The following is a 22,196-nucleotide window of genomic DNA, read 5'->3' on the forward strand; positions in this document are numbered from 1 at the left end:
ATTGTGTTCTTGTTGTTCTTCACCCTTTCATATCTTATTAAAATAAAATTGAATTATTAGATCTACAAAAGGTGAAAGTCCAAGTTGTAGTACTTGTTGGTGAAAGACTTGATCACATCACTAAAAAGACTTAACAATCACTTTTCACCTACTTTCCTTGATTTAAGGACCTTGTTTTAAGGAGAAAGTACAGAGAAGGTCAATCCTTGTTTTGAATTTGAAAAATAAGCTCCAAGACTACAATTCTCTCCTTTAACCAAATCCACCAAGTCCAAATTGTGAAATGGTCAAGACTTGAATTTGGCTAGTAAAATTTTGACAAAATCGAGGCCAATAATGAACTACCACATCACTAAATTACTGTTCACACAACATTTTTGAGTTCAAATTTTAGATTTATTAGTTTCACTTTATTTTTTCTTAGTTTTGTTTGTTGGTCCGAACACTAATTGACAACCTAGTAATCTCCTACTAGCTTGTAAGTTAGTTTTTGTGTCCGTTCATTCATGTTAGTGTTATTTGTGTACTTTTGTTGTTTGATTTGTTGATTAGTTCTTGACTCATGTCCTACGATATTTTTTTGAGTTTCAAACTGAAGTCCAATCCATACAAGAGTAGGCTCAATCCTTGACTCCTTATGGATTCCTTAGTCGGCTTACAACACTTGTGAAGCCACGAGTAAGGTAATCAAAGTGTGTGAGTGTGGTGAGGCTTTTGAACTAATTTGTTTGCTGTTTTCGTAGGTATTTTATTAGGTACATTGAAATGGAAGGAATGACCTCCCAAAACGTGGTCAAAATGATACCAACATCCTTATGGCTTCTGTTGAGCTCAACCGCACTTTGGAAAGAATGCAAGTGAGTCTTGGGAAGTTAGAAATGGGTGTGTCTTCGGTGAAAAGTGATGTAACATCATTGAAAAGGGATATATATACTATGAGTCAGAGGTTGGAATGAGTGGAAAGCCAAAGGAGTCATCCCTCTACTCGTCAACACTATCATGTGTCCTCGAGTGGAAATGATCAAAACACTTCCCCTACTATCTTCCCCAAAATGTTACACCAAATGATCAATCCACCAAGACAACCACTAAATGCTCCCCAAAGCCGATAGTTTGATAGTCTAACCCACCCTCCACTTCACTAAGTCCAACAAGAAGGATTTGGAACCCAAATACCTACACCAAACCCGAGCCCTCCACTTAACCAAAGGCCTCACATTCCGATCCAAACTCCACTAAACCAAAGGCCTTACTTTCCACCAAATCCAAATTGGCCCAACCATGTAAAAGGATATGGTAGGGAGGAACAATATGGGGTTTATAGAGATTATGGTGATGTTTACTTGAGGAAAGAAGAGGTGAAGGGTAGGCATAGAGATTTAGGATGAGAGATGAGGGGTGTCTACCAAACTCGAGAGATAGGCATCAATACCATCAAGGTTAGTCTTTCGATCTTCAAGGGTGAGAGTGATCCCGAGGCATATCTTTCTTGGGAGTCATCCTGTGACAAGATATTCCAAGTAAATGATCTAACCAAAGAGAAGAAGAGTTGTTATGCTATTGCTCACTTTGAGAGGTATGCAAACACTTGGTGGGAGTATGTGAAGAGGTTTGGTGATGTGTTGATTGTCGGGAAGCCACCTCCATGGTTTAGATTGAGGTACCTTATGCGTCAAAGGTACTTACCCAAGGGATACAAACATGAGCTTCTTGCCAAGGTGCACAACTTGAGGCAAGGAAACAAAAGTGTCATGGCATACTATGATGAATTTAAACAGTTGATGTTGAATATTGACCATCGAGACAAACAAGTGAGCCATGATATTATACAATTCAAAGTTGGGTTGAATAGGTACATATCTTCTCGGATGACCCTACACAAGTTTGACACCATCGATGGCATCTTACAAGTGGCCTTGGAAATTGAGAAAGAGCTAAGAATCACCAACAACCATCCTCAGATTGGCATCAACATCAAGAGCACTCATCCAATGCCAACCTAGATGAGAAAAAGGTTGTCAAAACCGAAACCAAGGCTGCCCAAAGGTATCCACCAAGAAATGAAGATAAACCGAATTCCACTTCTCGTCCTAAGGGATTTCAATGTTTTAAATGTCAAGGGTGGGGGAACAAGGATAATGAATTCCTAAACTAGAGAAATGTAATCCTTATGGAGGAAAATTGTATTACCTTGGTGAGGAGGTGGGACTTGAATCGAATGAAGGTGATGAAAAATCTCAAAATGGAGAGCTAGAAGCCGAGGTGGAAATAGTGCAGGTGGGAAAGATATTTTACTGATTGATGGAGAGTATGTAGTGGTTATGTATGTAGAAAGGAGAGTAATTATTAGTGAGTGTGTGGAATAAGAAGCCACGAGTATAGAAGGTGAAGAAGAAGGGATACAGAGAGTTAGGATTGTGGGATTTGCCCACAAAGGCCCTTTGTTACTTACTAACCAAGATGCTAGCACTTTGCCTAGCATCCATTCTTCTTATGTGCAAATTGTATAACATGTAAGTCCAAGTATCATGATTTATGACTTCATGGAACCCTCGGTTGAACATCCTAACCTTGGGAGGAGCATTGAAAAGATGATTCAAAGAGGAGAGCTTGTATATGATAATTGCTTGAATTTGTAGGCAAATTACTCTCAAGATGGAGAGGATGATACGAGTTGATCATGTAGATGGACTTATGTGGGTGTGTATTGAATTTTTCCAAGTTTGTGTGCAAGAGAAGTGTAATGAAGGTCTAAAATACATCCAAAATAGCCACTAAGTCACACTAGAGGGGTGCCTATTCTCTACGGGGCCTTTTGGTCTTTTTGTCTTTTATTTGTAATACACTTTATAAGGAACCTGTTAGGGTTTCTTTACTTAGTTTTTGCATATTAAATTTTGTAATACATAATTGAAAAACACAAGTTCTCTCTCACTTGATACTTGGTCAAAACTAGGAACAACTTAGGTGTGGAATCACTTTTGTTGTTATCTTGCTTGGATCTTGGGGTGCTTGAAGAATTGAGGTCCTTTGCATAGTGTAGGTGTTACTATTATCATTATTAATGGTCTTTTTTCTTGAACACACTTAGGTTCTTGGTCATTGTAGTAGTGTATCTCATACTCTTTATCATTTACATTCTTGTCATCTTGTAACCGTAGCTTGTCTTGTAATCTTGTAAACGTTGGTTGTTGTTATTAAATTATTGTTTTTCATCTTGTTCTTTATATATTATGTTGGTATTATAGTTTGGGTTTCTGTTTTGGTGTCAAATACACCATTATTTCTTGTATTATTGTTGTTGGTTGTGAATCCGAGAGTGGTCTCCAAAGAGGTCCCCAAATCCTTAAGACTTGTGGATTGATTTGGAGTGTATTTCATGTCTTCCTTGTTAGATTGGTATCAATCCCAACATGACATTCAAGCCTATCATCATAACCATATGTGAACTTCAAGGAAAACATCCATAAAGGCATATTTCTCATATTCTCTAACCCTCTATCAATAACAAGTTTCTTGCACTACGCTTAAGAAGACATGCCCAAAATTCTCAACTATCTATGACATATACCAAAGATTTACCTCAATGTTCCTTCATCCTTTAACCTTAGATCGAAAAACATATATAATCTTACTTAATGAGGGTCATCAACTCTCTCTCATCTAAACCATTTCTTATCTATTATCGTCACCTTTATCTTAACATAGAAAGATGTCACTAAAGGGCTAATGATAAGGACCTGAAGCACCAAAGAATACTATACATAACTTTGACACTTAACTAAGGCCTGGGGAATGGAGTATCAACATCATGGATTAACTAAAGAGATCTAAACTGAGGACATACATGACATAAACTAAATTTTTCTAATATCATGAGTTTCTGAGAATTGATTACACTCTGAAACATAATTTCATACTTATCATAAGCTACTCAACATAAGACTGGGTTTCACAGATTTATAAGGGATAACTCGAATCACAACGTGAAGCTGCTACTTACTTATTAGAATTTGAGAATGAACTTAAATACACACAAAGTGTACAAGCATTGGCCATTGGCATGGATATATCATGCAAGACATGAATTTGGTGTGATGATGACGCAAATCCAAGGAATACTCTAGAATAAGAAGATCCACTACCTCATCACAACTGTTATTGAGTTGTATCACAATCTAATTCTAAAAACTTGATTTGGTTCTTCATCCTACCATCTCCCCTTTAGATCAAAGATGACATTATAAGATTATGGGTCTACTCTATATCCTCGAGACTGAGCCATAATTGCTTCATTCTAATGTCTACACATAAATTCTAAAGTAGCAAGAATAAATTATATTTTGAGTTCACTGACTTTATTCTTGTGCAACCCCTTTCATATACCATTCTTAACTTTCTAGCTTCAATAGTCATCATCAAATACTTATGCTCTATTAACTTGACAAAGATACCTGCCTCACTAAACACATAATCATAGCCTACCAATATCACACTTCTATACTTACATTTTCCCAAACCATACAAATCAAGATCAAACTTAAGAGACCCAACACCATTTATCCAAAACTCCTTAACTTAGCTATTAAGAACACCATGTACTATATAACTAGCCTTCTTCCACTGAGAAACTCAAGGGTACTACCAACCACACATAACACTTAATAACCTTAGAAAATAATGCAACCCTATATCACCTTGGGTGCACCTCTACATCATACTTACAACATCATACTTAATTTTGAATAAATGAACTTAAACTTTTGCATACACTGTTCAAGTCTACTAGATCACTTTTATATAACTAGCATCACCAACCAAGCAATCATTATCTCCACCTTTATGATCATCCACTGTTCAAACTTAGTATCTAGTTCTATACATGATTAACAACCCAACCTCACATACTATTCTCACTTGGAAGCTATAAAACAAGATATCGAGAAATACTAGTCCACTAGAACCTCATAATAACAATAACTGATCACAATCGAATGGCCTTTCGTATTATAATCCATTAGCACATCCTCCCTCTACACATTGGGACTTTACTCATCTGTACATCTAAATTACATTCATATCTCTTAAAGCATTAACAAATCTTCTTTCTCATAGCCACATGTGGAAGCCTATATTAACAATACTCAACCACCAAATACGTCACGAATATCCTATACTTTTCTAACACAAAAAATATCATCAATAACTCCTTTCATATTTCAAACAAAAAATAACTCACCTTAACTAATAACTCATTCTCTACCTTCCACTAAACTAACACACAAGGACATATCACCATAACGTAAAATCTATAGCATGCATAAGTTTATCTCTATACTTTCTATCAATTGTCATTCCCACTTTTTTGTCACTATACTTCTAAACCCATACTTCCAACTATAATAAGGTTCTACAGCTTATAAATCATAACACTGAAGTTTATACTATCCCCCAAATACAAAATCAATTTAACAACCCAAATTCATAATATCTCCTCGCATGAGCACTATTTGTAATGAAGGGTTAATAAGGAATATGAACACATAACATATTATGTAATAACAGCACAACTCATATGGATAAGGACATAGGCTTTCAACTTAAGGGACTTATAACACACTAGCGAGCTTCTTTCAAGCCCCTAGTATGATCTCTAAGGTTACTGATAGTAAATCTGAGAGCATTATCTTCAAAGAAATTGGAACTTACTAGTCATGTCATCTCAAGGATAATTCATAGATAAAGGATTACAGAGTAACATAGGAATCAATAGAATTTTCTGAGAGAATAACTTTACAGCATGATCTAGAGTATGAAATAAACGAAACTTTTTCGTAGATACCCTGTAGCCTCTCACAGAAAAGTACAGACATCTCTGTACCATTTTGTAAGACTCTACTAGATACGGCTTTATAGACACCCTAGGATACTTGAACTCTGCGCTTTGATACCTTGGTAGTAATGACCCGAGATTACCCCCTAGTCGTACATGGTTCTTAGGACCACAAGTGATCCCAAGCTAAACCCTTGTACTAGCATAACTTACGAGCAACTGAATAAAATACATAAGTCAGAAAGAAATAAATGGAAGATACATCTTTTCTGAATATGATCAAAACAAACTATATTAAAATAATTAAAACTCTGATTATATAAGACATAACTGGAATCAAACACATTAACTTCTACTGACAGTCTATGAAGACTCTACTAGTATTGACTATAGATGGCTGGGACATGACCCCCAACTATCTCAAATCAATACAACTGAATAAAAAAAACAAAATGCTATACGAACTATGACTTACTCAAACCCCTAAATCAAAAGGGCTCATCACCTGTTGATTGAAGATGCAACTATCTGATTATGATGTGCATGATAAAACTTGTACCTACATTATTAAACAATGTAGCACATAGACCTATATGTGAATTAGTACTTTTTGGAATAAACTGAAAATGTGGGGGTGAATTCATATGTAAAAACAATATCTCAATGTTCATATAACTTGTAAAGAATGCATGCTAAGTGTAAATGACTCACATTGGCTTGAATAACTGAAAGCTGAAAATCATAAATCATGAATAATAAAGCATACTGTATATATCCTGTGAGCAGTAATACTTAGTTCTAAAAATTGTACTTGTACTCTTTCTATTGGTGGAGTAAATATAATTGAAGTTGTCTATTTTCAAATCATGCAGGCTTAGTGTAAAAAGGACTCACCTTTATATCTGTAAACTGAAAGTTGAAATCTCATAGCTAATGTCTTATGTAAAATAATATCTGAAGAAAATTGTGAGTCATTACACTTTGTTTCTAAAAGCTTTTTTGTTATTTTTTCTATTAGGGAGGTTCTTCTAACCAACATACACCATGTGAGCTATCATTATGTCCAACGTCATATTCCTCTAAAGGGAAAACCTCAGATTAGGGAAAGATGTCATACTTTTTCAAAGGAGTATAACCTGAGCTAAGTGATCACAATCTGTATTTGCATCCATATAAATAGGAACAATCTAAATAATTTAAACTTATGTTGGCTCATAGTTCTAGGGCATGTGAACTGAGACACATACCCAACTTGGTGTTAGATACTACTCCCTTACTTATATGCTCATTCTATAGGGAATCTACTTTAAAAATAGCATAAGGGTTTATAATGAAAACCAGTTATGCATCTGTCTATTTTAAACTGTAATCAAAACTAAATGTGTGGATTCCATATCTTAGCTGAGGATCAAAAGATGAAATCTTGCTTAAAATCTGAATACATGATTATCAAAGAATGCTTCTATGAAATATCAAATCTTAATCTTAGGGCTTATAACCCATGCTTGAAAATCATGTCAAATCACAACAAACTTTATGCTCAACAATAATAATCTTGAAATACTTTAACAATTCTACTCAAGATTATGAAATTTAATTCTCAATATGTGAAATAAAGTCTCACACATAAACAAGTGAAAGTAAATATGCACTCGACCTCTTAAATCACTTGTAACTTCATAAACTTCAAGTAATGATAATTGGGTATGAACCCCAAATTGAAATTCATATAAATTCAACTTTTAAAACTAGTTTTAGGCACAAGGATGAAAAAAGTATCCTTGTTCATAACCCCACATACCTTAATTAGTTTGATTTTGAAATTGAAAGCTTGACTTGAAAGACTTAGGAATGTTCTTGAGTGCTTTTCTTAAAATTCTTGGATTAGAAACCTTAATTCTTGTCTATCTTGAAGAAAGAATGGTGAAATTTTGGATTTCTTGAAGTTAAAGTTGAAGCTTTAGGATTTTCTTGGAGAGAAATTTGGTGAAGAATATGTGTGATATGCTTATAATAGGGTTAAATATTTTGTTACTACGAATTGGGGTGGGGGATAAAGACTCAATTACCCTTTGAGAGATTAAAGTCACAATTGGAATGTCGTTTAAGGCTTCCCCGCTATGCAGCAAGTCCCTCATCGCTATACTCACCGTGATGCAGTGAAATTGCGGTGAGATTTTGGAAATTGACAATTGCCAATCTGCACTCCACCGCAACACGCAAAAGTAGCCATCGCTATAGCCACCGTGATGCGATGAGCTGCTATTTTGGAAATCCAAATGAGTTCTAAAACTTGTCCAAAAAATTCAAAACTTATCCGAGATAGGCTACTTACACCCCCGAATATGAATCAACTCAACACTTACGTCTCAGGGCCGGGAAGACCACTTTAAAAAAATCCTCAAAGTTAAAGAAATTCAAAATATGACTAAGTCCCTCAACACTTAGTCTTATTTTCAGGTTCTAAGTGCCTTAAGCTAGTACTAGGGGCTGAACTGAACTAGGAACGTACGGGGTATTACAGTTGATTTAGTCAATCTAACCACAATCACCCACAAAGAGTCAAACTTTACCAAATTGGGAGTAGGTCAACCATAATGTTCATAGTGATTCGTTTGTATTTTCACTCGAGAATGGGTATCGTTTGTATAGTACCACCCAGTCATTGATTCTCATACTTACTTGTTGACAATTTAAACACTTGGCCACAAGCTCGACAATTTAATTATTCATACCACTCCACCAATAGTGCTGCATCAAGTTAAAATACATCTAAGTTGCCCCTGGATTAAAGAAATACCTTAAATAATGAACCTTCTCTAGGATCAAAGTACAAACTCTCGACACACAAACATGACCATCTATCCTAAAAACATCGTTGGGATCAAGGGATTCCATCTTTGTCTCACCACCTAACACTTCATCATGAATCACCTTAACTTTCCATCTTCAAAGACTAAATATCCAAGGCTAAGGGTAGCTCTCTACCTAAAGATGAGCCAAACTCCCTGTACTCACGCCTTCTGACTTAAGGCATCTACTAACATGTTATCCTTGCTCTAATAATAAAGAATTATGAGATAATAATCCATATGCAACTCTAACTATCTATGTTGTCTCATTTTCAAATCTCGCTGAGCGTACAAGTACTAAAGGCTACGATAATTAGAGAAAATCTCATATTGAACTCCATACAACTAGTGTCATCACAACTTCAGTAAAAACATAGCCACCACTAACTCTAAATCATGGGTAGGTAGTTTTTATGGTCCCTTAACTATCAAGAAGCATAAGCAATCACTTAACCCTTCAATACGAATACACCACCTAATCCAACTTTGGAAGCATCACAAAACATGGTGAAACCAATGACCTTCTTAAGTAAAGTCAATATAGGAGCCCAAATGAATAACTCCTTGAGATTTTGAAAGATCTTCTCATAATCATTCGACCACTGGAAAACTATTTTTTAAGTCAACTTGGTCAGTAGAGCTATAATGGAAGAGAAACCTTGCACAAACCATCGATAATAGCCTGCTAAGCAAACAAAACTCCAAATCTCATTAGGAAAAATAAGCCTAGCCCAATTACAATTGCCACTACCTTGGCTAGATTGATTATAATACCATCCATCATCACAATATGTCCTAAAAAGAAAATAAGCCTTAACCAAAACTCACACTTGGATAAATTGGTATACCACCTCTTATCCCTCAATCTCTAAATTATAGTCCTCAAGTGCCTCGTATGGTCAACCCTATTTTTTAGAATAAACCACGATATCATTAATGAACACAATCATAAAAAGACTAAAATATCCTATTTATCAACTCTACAAATGTTTTTGAGGCACTAGTCAGCATAAATGACATAACCAAGAACTCATAATAGTCATACCACATCTAAAAAGATGCCTTCAAAATATCCAAAGCTTTGATCTTTGACTGATGATAACTGGATCTCAAGTCAATTATCTTAGAAAATACTGAAGCACATTGAAGCTGATCAAACAAATCATTAATATAAGAAAAAGGATACTTGTTCTTGATAGTTACTTTATTTAATTGTCGATAGTCAATACACAGGTTCATGGATCCATATTTCTTCTTCACAAGTAAAATATATGCACCCCGAGGAGATACACTCAGTCTAATAAAAATTTTACTCAGCAAATCCTACAAGAAAGAAATGTAAATAGGCTTAGTACCTAACTCAACATCAATGACAAAATCAATATTCCTTATGGAGGCATACTGACATGACCCAAACTAGGGCCTAGTAGTGATGAGTATCGCAATTCTTTCATGGACTAGAGAACGTCCATTTTGCCGAGCCTAACATAACACAGATACACTAGCAGCGAAGAAATTCCAAATATATAACAAGATAGAATAAATGTAAGATCAAAAGAGTTAAAGAATATCAAAAACAATACCTAATCCACAGTATCTACAAAGCCTCTAACAGAACCATAAACCAATCTAAGTTGGGACATTCCCTTGATGATAGCCAAAATTGAAACTAAAGAAGTGGGTTTAAGAAAAAAATGAACAAGGCTTCAAAATGATCTAGAGAATGAAAGCTTACCACTTCAAAGCTAACAGTTGACAATCCAGAAATCCTAACACTATATAAGAAAGACAAAAGTATATCCGATGCCTGGATCACATGGGGATACAACGTCTAGAGATGGTTAGCAGGTATGACAACCCAGGTGTTGGCCACTACAAAATTTCAATTTTTTAACTCATATTCATGACTATGACTCACCCTATAAGTTATAACGTGTCATTGTGTGTCATTGGACCCCAATGGTAGAGTGTCTAATAAAGGTATCCTAAGTTACTATCCTAATTACGAGTTGATCCTAACTAGTCGTAAAGACTCTAAATAAGTCGTAAGGTTCTATCCAAAGCCAAACCAGTGTGTTCCCCAAGTGTTTCTATCATAACTATGACTTAGAACCTATGAGTCATTGGGTTACCTAACGAGTCGTAAGCTATGAATTGTAGGGTCACCAGAGAAGGGTCCATCAACTACTATCTCAAATATAACTCATGGTGATGAGCTATAATGTGTTCTTATGAGTCGTATAGTGACTTGTAGTCACTGGCAATAATTTTTCAACTTTTAATCAAGGGCACTTTGGATATTTCCCCTTTTCCCCAAACCATAACCCATGACTTAAAACCCCTTTAGGGTGTCATATCACTCCCAAAAAAATTGAAATAACTTCTTAATCACTCTCAATTCTCCAAGGTCAAGATACTTAAGGTTTCAAACAAGTTGATCTATTCAAGATCCCAAGGTCAAATTCTCTCCATAATTCTTGATATTTCAGGCATGTTACTCTTTCACAACTATTACTTTGTGAAAACATGTGTTTAAAATAGTTCTCCATGTGGTTTTGATATTAGTTTTGGAACGTGGGTTGAGGGTTTTGAATAAATGTTGTTTATGTGATGTTTCATGTTTACAAATGCATTGTTTATGTTGTAAATAGTGGTTTTGAAATCAATTTGATGCATGGGTATGGTGAATAAACTAGGGAATTGTAATTTCCCTAAATTTTATGAATATTGACAATTGAATTGGTAATAACCCCAACCCAATTTTGTGGAAGTGGTTTTGAGTATGAGTAAAATTGTATGGAACTAATTTCAAAATAATTACATAAAGTGTAGAGCTTATTAAAACGTGATGATTTTTATTAATGAACAAAGGGAGTTGTTATCCCGAGTTAATAGAATGGAAATGACATGTTGATATTACCTTACAAGTGTAGTTGGTATAATGATACCAATAGTGTATGTCAGAATATGTATCATGGTTCAATGAATGGGAATGTGTGATAAATGGTTTAATGGGGCTTAAAAGAGGGTTGGGTAGCTGGGCCGTAAAAGTAGTGGTCCTAAGAAATCAAAGCTGGAAACTGTGTTTGCTGGAACAGGGGTCTAAATAGCGTGGGGTTCGAGCCCCCCTTGCTTATAACTGGGTGATTTGAGTCCACCTTATTATATGGTTGGTAGGTTCGAGTCCCCCATAATACATTGCATGATCGGATTTTTAATTCACCTTAGTATATGGTTGGGAGGTTTTACCCTCCCTCCCTCCGTGCATATATATAAAATTATTCTCCAAATTCTGCGGCTACATGCACTGAGGCCCAACCAAGGGTGAAATCTGGGACCCATAGAGCCCCTTGGTACTGATATATAATGGTTAAACTACACAATTTAGGCTAATGTTTTAAAGTACATGCTAAGACTTATTTTCTATCCTAGTATTTTATATGAGTATATATGTATGCATACATGTATGTGAACATGTACATTGAGTTGAATTAAATTTTTGAATTTTCATTACTTTATCCTTATCCCCGAGTTATATGTTAGTGCTCAACCCATTAACCATCTCCGGACGTTGTATCCCCATGCGATAAATGGTCCAAAGGCAATCCTTTTTAACCTATGCCAGTGGTAAGAAGATCGGCTCAGTTTATCGATCATTTATGGTAAAGTGGTGAGCTTTTATTTTTTGAAAGACTTGATTATTCCATCGGTTTTCTTTCATAAACTAGAATTAAAGAGTTCACATTAACATTATCATTGTCATTGTCAGCGTCGGAGGCATGTCTCGACTTAGATTATGCTCGGATTAGTAGAGGCTTTGTGGATATTACTGTGGATTGGGTATTTTTGTTGACATTCTTAGATGTCTTTGAGTTTATTACCTTTTTATCCTATTCTATGTTAAAATTTCAGCCATTGCTATGGGCGTTATATCCCTCTGACTCAACAAAAGAAGTGGTCTCCGGTCCTTGATAGACTTGAGATACCTTTCATAGTTAGGCCCTAGTTTGGGTCATGAAAAAGATGGTATCATAGCCTAGGTTTTGTGTCATTGGGTGTCCACAAAGTTGTGTCAAGTATAGTCTCTTTTATTGGTGTGTAACGTGCGATACTTATAAGGGGGATGTTATTGGACATTTAGGAATATTTCCCTTTCTTGTTATTCTACTTTTAGGCTATAGAGTCTAAGGTGTTGAAATTTTATCTAATTCTATTATTTTTATTTTCAGATCATGCAACACGGACTTAAATCATCCTTTTTATGGGGTGAGGAGCCAATCTAGGATCCCTGCTTCTAATTTCCCCTGTGGAATTCTGCCAGTTCTCTCTTATCCTCCTTGAGCTAATGATACTGCTATCCTAACACCTCAAGGTGAGGTGTCTCATGCTAAGTTACTTTTCTCTATTCATCTATTAACCCAGATAGTGGCCTCTATGTCCCACTGGTGTGGTCCTATTAATGGGAGAATGAGTCAGGCAAAGATGAGAAAGAGGAAAAATAAGAATTTTAGATATCCAGAGTAGGGTAGAGACCAGAAATATAATGGTAAGCATGGAAAATAGAGGTCTAAGATGAGGGATTGGGGGAGTTCCCGTGAGCCTATTAGTGCCCCATATCCTAGGTCTTCTAATGATCACCACTTTCAAACCAACAATGGGTTTGAGGCATAGGGAACCTAGCTTTGGGCCAGTACAGCCCAGTCAGACCCACTTTATCCTTCTTGTAGACTCTGTGGAAGGCTTCACCATGGTTATTGTAACAAGGTAAGGAACTTGTGATTTAACTATGTTTAGCTTAGTTATATGCGGTAATATTTTCCTTCTACTAGTGTTGCTACTGGACTAATAAGAGCTTGATTTCTAGTTATTTGGTTTTCACACTAAAGAGAGCTACTTTTGGTATCGACACTTGCCGAAATTGTCTTTATACTCTTGTCACCTGTGGAGAATCTGAGGCATCTCCTGACGTTGTTCCTTGTATGTTACCTCTCTTCTCTCATGATGTATATTGTCTGCTTGATTCTGGGTCTACCCTTTATTATATGACCCCTTATATGTCTATTCATTTAGTTTTGGTCTCAAGTGTATTTTGGATCAATTTTCTATGTCTACTCTGGTGGGTAACTCTATTATAGATAAAAGAATCTACAGGGGTTGTGTGGTATCTATCCGTGGTAAGGAGACGTTAGTAGATCTAATTGAGTTGGATATGTTAGACTTTGATGTGATTTTAGGGATGGATTGGTTGAACTCATGCTATTCATCTCTTGACTATAAGACCAAAAAGGTTAGTTTCCAATTTCTAAATGAGTCAATGATTGAGTGGATAAGTAGTTCCTTAGTTCCTAAGGAGAGATTCAGTCCGTATCTAACAGGCCGGAGGTTGATCTCTAAGGGGTGTCTATACCAGTTAGTTGATGTTAAAGATTCTAGTTCCGAGGGTCCTTTATTATAATCTATCCCGATGGTCAATAATTTTCTCGAAGTATTCCCTGATGATCTTCTTGGTGTTCCTCCTGATAGGGAGTTTCATTTTGGGATTGATCCTCTTCTGGACACTCGTCCTATCTCTATACCTCCCTATAGAATAATTCCAGCTGAGTTGAAAGAACTTAAGGAGTAGTTGAAAGACCTTCTTGATAAGGGTTTTATTCATCCTAGTATTTCTCCGTGGGGTTCTCCCGTGCTCTTTGTGCGTAAGAAAGATGGGTCCTTTCAAATATGTATAGATTACCAACAATGTAATAAGGTGACTATAAAGAATAAGTATACTCTTCCTAGTATTGATAATACTCTTCCTAGTATTGATAACCAATTTGACAAGATTTAGGGTGCTAATTACTTCTCTAAGATTGATCTTCGATCGAGTTATCAACAGCTGAAGATTAGGGAGGTGGATATCCCTAAGACTGTTTTTCATACCCAGTATAGCCATTATGACTTCTTGGTCATGTCTTTTTGTTTGAATAATGCCCCAGCATCATTTATGGACCCTATTAATCAAGTCTTCTATTAGTTTCTAGACTTATTCATCATTGTGTTCATTCATGACATCTTGGTGTATTCTAAGAGTAAGGAAGATCATGTCAATCATCTCATAATAGTGTTACAGGCCCTTAAGGATCTGTGATTGTATGCTAAATTCTTTAAGTGTGAGTTCAAAAGTTAACATAGTCTATCTATTTCTCCCTCAATTCAGCTCTACATAACACCATATAACAACTCCCTAGACTTCTCCATACAAAGAAATTTAAGAACATAAGCTAGGTTTATATGGCGCTCATAACTCAAGATTGAGTACACCTTATTCCTATAACTTAAGTCTCTTATCCATCTAATGATTTAACCACCATTTCTACTTTAACACTAGACCTCATGCATATATCACAATTACCCACTCCAATATTTCATAAGTCATCAACCTAAGCTTTTTCACATATTATATCAAGCCTACTAATTCTCTTCTACAAATCTTCCATCACTATTCTTTTAATAATATTCTTATAACCACAATCAACATTTAAAGTTCAAACTTAGTGTCTAGAAATAATCATATAACACTAATAAAATATCCCGCATAATATACTAGTCCATCTAATAGAGAAATCAACCTAAATTCCTTATTTAACTTAACTATGGCCCACAAGCACATTCTTATTCACAATGTTACTTCTACACCATAAAATTTACCACATATTTTCTCGCCTACTAACTAACTTGCAACTACAAGATAAAAATCAAGGGACCCTTAGTGTATTAAGACCACCTAATAAGGATAGTCGATCTTAATCTTATTACCTAACCCATTATGGTCTATAGAACATTCATTTCCCTCACATAACATCCACTTACCCATGCATACATCCCTAGGCACCTTCAAAATTCTATAAATATCATTGAGTCCCCATTTATAAGGCCTCCCCTAAGTGAATGCTAAATTCATAAATTATTAGCCGACCCATCCTTCCATTCACAACCTATGATTTATTTACCATTAAAATATATAGTTCTCATGAGATCCTTTATTATTTCAACTAAATATACAAATATGATAACTAACCACTCTCTTTTACCGACTACCATAAGTGCATACCAACCCCAACACTTACTTAAAGCTCATGCAATTACAGTTATCTCTTTTTCACTAAAAAGTTACCCTCACTTTGACTTCTAAATATAATACTTCATATCACTAATCTTGGGATCACCTTACTACTCATAGGTCATAACACCCCAATTTATACTACCTCTATGATAGAAATACTAACCTAATATTTGGATATAAATTTTTCCCTTGAGAGGGGCGTCTATAATAAAGTTTTTGAAAAGGACTAATTATATATCTTACCTCAGGAGGAAAAGCACAATTCATGAAGTTAGAGATACACGCTTGAATCAATATGCCTTGACGCCCAAATGGATTCCTTTCAAGTCTCTGTACCATTTTACATCTTTTGATAACTCATTCAGAAAGTACCACACCATTAGAAAGCAAAGCCTTCTCACTTGTATTGCCTTGATAATTGGACATAGTCCACAAATTAGAGAAAGAAAATAATTTGGATAACTTTCATATGGACAATACAATAGAATGATTTAGAGTATGAAAGAATAAGAAACATCTCCTAAATACCTCGTAGCCTCCTGATCATAAGCGTTGAGCATAACACAGCTATAAGCAAAACTCTACTAGACACAACTTTTGAAACACCTTGGCTTTTGACCCTTAGAAAATTTCTTTAGTTTGAGCTTCTAGACATCATACAACCTGAGGGTACTTATCATATGATGTGGGTATGGTTTAGGGTCCTCAACTCGTATGATAATTAGTGTGGTTTGGTTGTTTACTGTCCAAGGTACGAAAAGACATCATCCTAGTCGTATGTTAAGGTACGAGGAGTATAGTGCCAAATTGTATGATATTCTATGTCTAGCCTAGATGATTCTGCCTAGGGTATGGTTTAAGGGTACCAATAGTATGTTATAGATACGAGTTGGCCCTTATGGTCGTATGTTAGAAAATGTTGGAGTTCAAGTTGTTGTTTGGGGTACGAGTAGTGGGTACCACTCATAAGTTGTGGGTACGATTAGGGTGGTGTGGTGGTACCTTCTAGCGCTCATTTTTTAGCTTATAAGTTGAGGACATTTTAGATATTTCCCACCCCAAGAAACCTTAAGATCCATATCCTGTAACATTAATTGGTCTCTCATTCTTAACTTTGAAAGATCAAGACATTCCCAAAACACTCTCAAATCTCTCTCAAGGTTCTTGATTCAAGAAAAAATAGAGTTTCTTCAATACAATTAATTTGGGGCTTAAAAGGGTAGTTTCTCTCCGTACTCTTTGGTATCTAAGGCATGTTACTCCTTCCTCATTTTTAGTTCAACTAAATTCATGTTTTAATGGATGGTTTTCATGATTTAATTATGGGTATTATTTGGTTTTGAATTATATGTTGGGGATTTTGGTTGTAAATGGTTGGATATTATTTTCCCATGCTTCACTTATGGTTTTTCATATTACAATTATGGTTGTGGTTGCATGGGAATGGGAAATTGGTACTTGATTTGGTTTTGGAAACTATATGCCCTCAATTTGTTTGTTAAAATGCCTATGAGAATGGTTTTGTCACATAGTTAGACTTTTACTAAAACTATTGCATTGCATACTATGGTAATGGAACCTAAATTGGTTTAAATGGTTTGGTAAGTCCTTGGTGGCCACGGTATTGGTTTAATTGGAAATCATATAGGGTACATGGAAATCCCCTAAGAGTTGGCTGATGACATTGCTTTCAAGCTATAGTCGGTATGACGATACCACTTTATAAGGCCTTAGTTAATAACTACTGGAATTGGTGGTTGGTTATGTGCTAGTGGTTTTAATTGGGCAATAATGGTGGGTTGTGATAACTAACTGTAAAGGTGTGAGTTCAATGGATGAACACTAAAAAATCAAGTTTGCCGACTTAAGGGTTAGTCATGGTGACCGTATACTTGTGGGTTACATGGCAATCCCCTAAGTTATACTTATGTATATGTATCATAGAGGGTGAAGGGTACATGGGAATTCCCGACCCCTATGATATCTCTGGTTCGTGCGGCTACACGCACTGAGGCCCATTCAGGGGGCAACACTGGACCTATATAGACCGTGGGTGGATTATGATGGTAAAGCTACACAAATACTAAACTCGGTTCCCTCTGTCATCATGGATTATATATATATGGATGTGATTTTATATGGTTATTTTACTTAGTTTTAAATATTGGGATTATTTTATCCTTACTCCTGAGTACATGCTAGCGTTCTCCTGCTAACCTATCTTTGGGCACTATATCCCCGTACGATGCAGGAACCAGCCATACTACTTCTCCTATACAGTAACATGGATTCAGGAACAGCTGAGCTTCCATACTTCGAAAGGCTCCATTTCATGCTATGGAATTTTTTACATACTTTTGTTATTTCTTAGACTTCGGTTTTTTGCTATGGTTTGGGGTATGTCCTGACCAGATATAGTTTTGATTTTAGATAGAAGTATTGTGAGACTACTTTGGGTTGGCATGGGCAGTATCAGTATTGGTGTAAGACTTGGCATTGGTATTGGTATTGGGGATGACACCATTTGATTTATGATATTCCATTTTGTTATGTTCTAAAATTGGAATTCATCTAATATCTGGTGTAGGGTGGTTATGGTTGGGTATTGGGGGTGGTCTTCGATCCCAGTTGGGCTTAAGGCACCCGACACGACTAGGCTCTGGTTTGGGTCGTGTCTAATTTATATCAAATCCCGAGGTGTATGGTCAATTAGGAGTCTACAAAGACAAGTCTAGTAGAGTCTCTTTTAAGGGAGTGTAGTGCGCCACACTTATAAGGGAGAGGCTACAAGTCATTTAGGAATGTTTCTCTTTCTTATGTTCTACTTTCAAGCTGTGGAGTCTAAGTCCTTAATTCTTCTCTAATTCTAGATTAGTTTCTTTACAGATCATGCCTCAATGATTTGAATTTCATAAAAACTCCTTTGTCTCAACTGCGGATAATATTGATGGGGCACACATACTCATGGGATCCATACCCAATCTAGGGGTCCAGTTCTGGATTGTTCTAGAGTTCCACCGGTTCCCTCTAGTCCTTCTTAAACTTATCAGGCTAAAGTGATGATTGTTAAGTTTCGTCAGTCTGTTCATATGTTGGAATAATTGATAGCAACTTAGTCTGAGCGTGGTGTTCCTGTTACTCTATCTTCTGAGGCCACAAGGGTTGCCCAGTTCATGAGGTTGAACCCTTTGACCTGTATGAGTTTTAAGGTAGATGAGGATCCTTAAGCTTTTTATGATAAAATAGAAATGATTTTTTGAGTTATGCATGCCACGAATGTGGAGGGCATGCAGTTTGTCTCCTACCAGCTAAAGGATGAGGTGTACTAATGGTATGAGGAATTTGAACAATTAAGGGGTGATAGTGCTAAGTCATCCCTGTGGGATGATTTTTCTAATGCTTTTTTAAATTGCTTCTTTCCTCAAGAGTTGAGGGAAGGAAAAGCAGAATAGTTTGTCAATCTGAAGCAGGGTAAGATGTTGGTTAAAAAATATGCCTTGAAGTTTCACCTATTATCATGTTATACTCTAGATTTGATTTTGTATGAGAGCCCGGATAAGAAAGTTTAGTTTGGGATATCGTGAGTTGATCCTTGAGAGTAAGGTTTCCTTATTAATCAAGGACAAGGATATCTCTAGGTTGGTGGTATACATGCAATAGGTGGAGGAAGAGAAGAAGAAGAAGAAGGTTGAGTTAACTGAGAGGTAGGGAAAGAAGTTTAGATTTTCTCAGCAAAATGGTGGCCAATAGCAAAGTGGAAAGAATAGTGGTAAGCACCATAAGAAGAAGTGGGGCAATTTCGGGACTTATTCAATGACTAGTGCCCCCTACCCAAAGTCATCAAGTGATAGGTGTTTCTATGGTGGCGATAACTTTAGGGCACAGGATGCCCAAAATCAGGCTTGTGGCGCTCAGTCATCTCCATCATATCCTTTTTATATATTATGTGGTCATTTTTATTGGGATTTCTATAATGAGGGAAGGGACAGGTACTTCGGTTGTGGTCAGCCCAGGCACATGCTTAGAAATTATCCTATTGGTAAGGTTTCCTCTGGGCAAACAATGTTCCCATTGCATCTTCTTCAGCTCTAGAACCAAAGGGTGCACCATCTGGATTTGGCACTAGTCAAAACCATCTTTATGCTCTCACTACCTAATAAGAGTCTGAGGTATCCTAATGTCGTTACTGGTATGTTGAAACTCTTTTCCTGTGATGTGTACTATTTGTTTGATTCGAGGTTCGTTCTCCCTTATGCAACCCTATTTATGGCTGTGTATTTTGGTTTTGTATTAGAGTGTGTTTGAAACCCTTTTTCTATTTCTACCCTAGTAGGTGACTCTGTGATTGCTAGAAGAGTCTATAAGATGGTGTAGTATTTGTTGGTAGTGGATTTATATGAATTAGATATGGTAGATTTCAATGTTATATTGGGGATGGATTGGTTGCACTCGTGCTATACATCTCTAGATTGTCAGACCTGTAAGGTTGTCTTTAAATTACCTAATAAACTGGTTATTGAGTAGGGGGTGGTTCCCTTGCTTCTAAGGGGAGGTTTATATCATATCTTAGAGCTCACATATTAATCCCCAAGAGGTGTCTCTATCATCAATTTTGGGTTAAAGATTCTAACTTGGAGGGTCCTTCTTTGTATTTCGTTCCAGTATGAATGAATTTCCTGAGGTTTTCCCTGATGGCCTTTCTCGTGTTCCTCTGGATAGAGAGATTGAGTTTGGGATTGATCTTGTTCTAAAAAATCATCCAATTTCTATTCCCCCATATAGAATGGCTCCAGCTGAGTTGAAGGAGCTTAAGGAGCAACTAAAGAATCACTTAGATAAGGGTTTCATTCATCCTAGTGTATCCCCGTGGGGTTTACCAGTGTTATTCGTGCATAATAAGGATTGTTCCCTTCGGATGTGGAATGATTACCATCAGTTGAATAAGGTAATGGTAAAGAACAAGTATCCTCTTCCAAGGATAGATGAGTTATTTGATTAGCTGCAGGGCGCTAAGTTTTTCCCCAAAATAAATTTTTGATTCGAGTATCATCAGCTTAAGATTAGGGAGGTGGACATCCCTAAGACTATTTTTCGTACCCGGTATGGGCATTTTGAGTTTCTGGTTATGTCTTTTGGGTTGACCAATGCCCCAATGGCATTCATGAATTTGATTAATAGGGTCTTTTGTCATTTTTTGGACTTATTCATCATTGTGTTCATAGATGATATTCTGATGTACTCCAAGATGGAGGTGGATCATATCGATCACCTCCATGTTATATTACAGAGCTTAAAGGAGCAGCAGTTGTATGCCAAATTTTCAAAAGGTGAATTTTGGTTAAACGCTGTCACTTTCTTGGGTCATATCATTTCTAGTGAAGGGATAGTGGTGGATCCATAAAAGGTTGCAGTGGTTAAAAAGTGGCCTAGACCTATAACTCCAACCGATATTCGAAGCTTCTTGGGTTTAGTTGGTTATTACAGGAGGTTCATAGAGAGTTTTTCTTTTATAGCTGCCTTATTGACTAAGTTGACTAAGAAGAAGGTAAAGTTCTTGTGGTCTGATGCTTATGAGGGTAGTTTTGAGATGTTGAAGGATAAGCTAACTTCGACTCCAGTTTTGACTTTGCCTGAAGGCACTGATGGGTTTGTGGTCAACTGTGATGCATCCCATGTGGGGATTTGGTGTGTTTTAATGTAGCATAGTATGGTGATAGCTTATGCCTCTAGATAGTTAAAGGTGAATGAGAGAAATTATCTGACTTATGATTTAAAATTGTTAGTTGTGGTGTTCGCATTGAAAATCTGGCATCACTATTTGTATAGAGCGCACATAGATATCTTTTCTGATCATAAGAGCCTGTAGTATGTGTTTACTCATAAAGAGCGTAACCTCAGGCAAAGGAGATGGCTTGTGCTGCTCGAAGATTATGACCTGAGTCTTTACTGCCATCCAGGTAAAGCTAATGCAATTGTTGATGCTCTTTGAAGGTTATCCATGGGATGTATAGCTCATATGGATAAGGAGAAGCGGGAGTTGGTGAAGGACATTCACCATTTGGCTAACCTTTGAGTTCGCCTCTTAGACTCTGAGGATGGTGGTATGTTCATTCAGAAAGTGGTGCAGTCATCTTTGGGTTCTAAAATCAAGGAGAAACAAGTGTTAGATCCTGTGTTGATGAGGATCAAGGGTGATATTGGTAGGTAGAAGGTGATGGCCTTTGAGATTAATGGTAATAGTACCTTACGGTACCAAGGAAGGTTATGTGTTCCCAACGTTGATGGTTTGTGAGAGAGGATCTTGGCTGAGGTGCATGAGTCACGCTATGTCGTTCATCCTGGTTCAATAAAAATATATCCTGACCTCAAGGATATGTATTCGTGGAACAATATAAAGAGGTATGTG

Source organism: Capsicum annuum, chromosome 5 (genome assembly GCF_002878395.1).
Source record: "Capsicum annuum cultivar UCD-10X-F1 chromosome 5, UCD10Xv1.1, whole genome shotgun sequence".
NCBI lineage: Eukaryota > Viridiplantae > Streptophyta > Magnoliopsida > Solanales > Solanaceae > Capsicum > Capsicum annuum.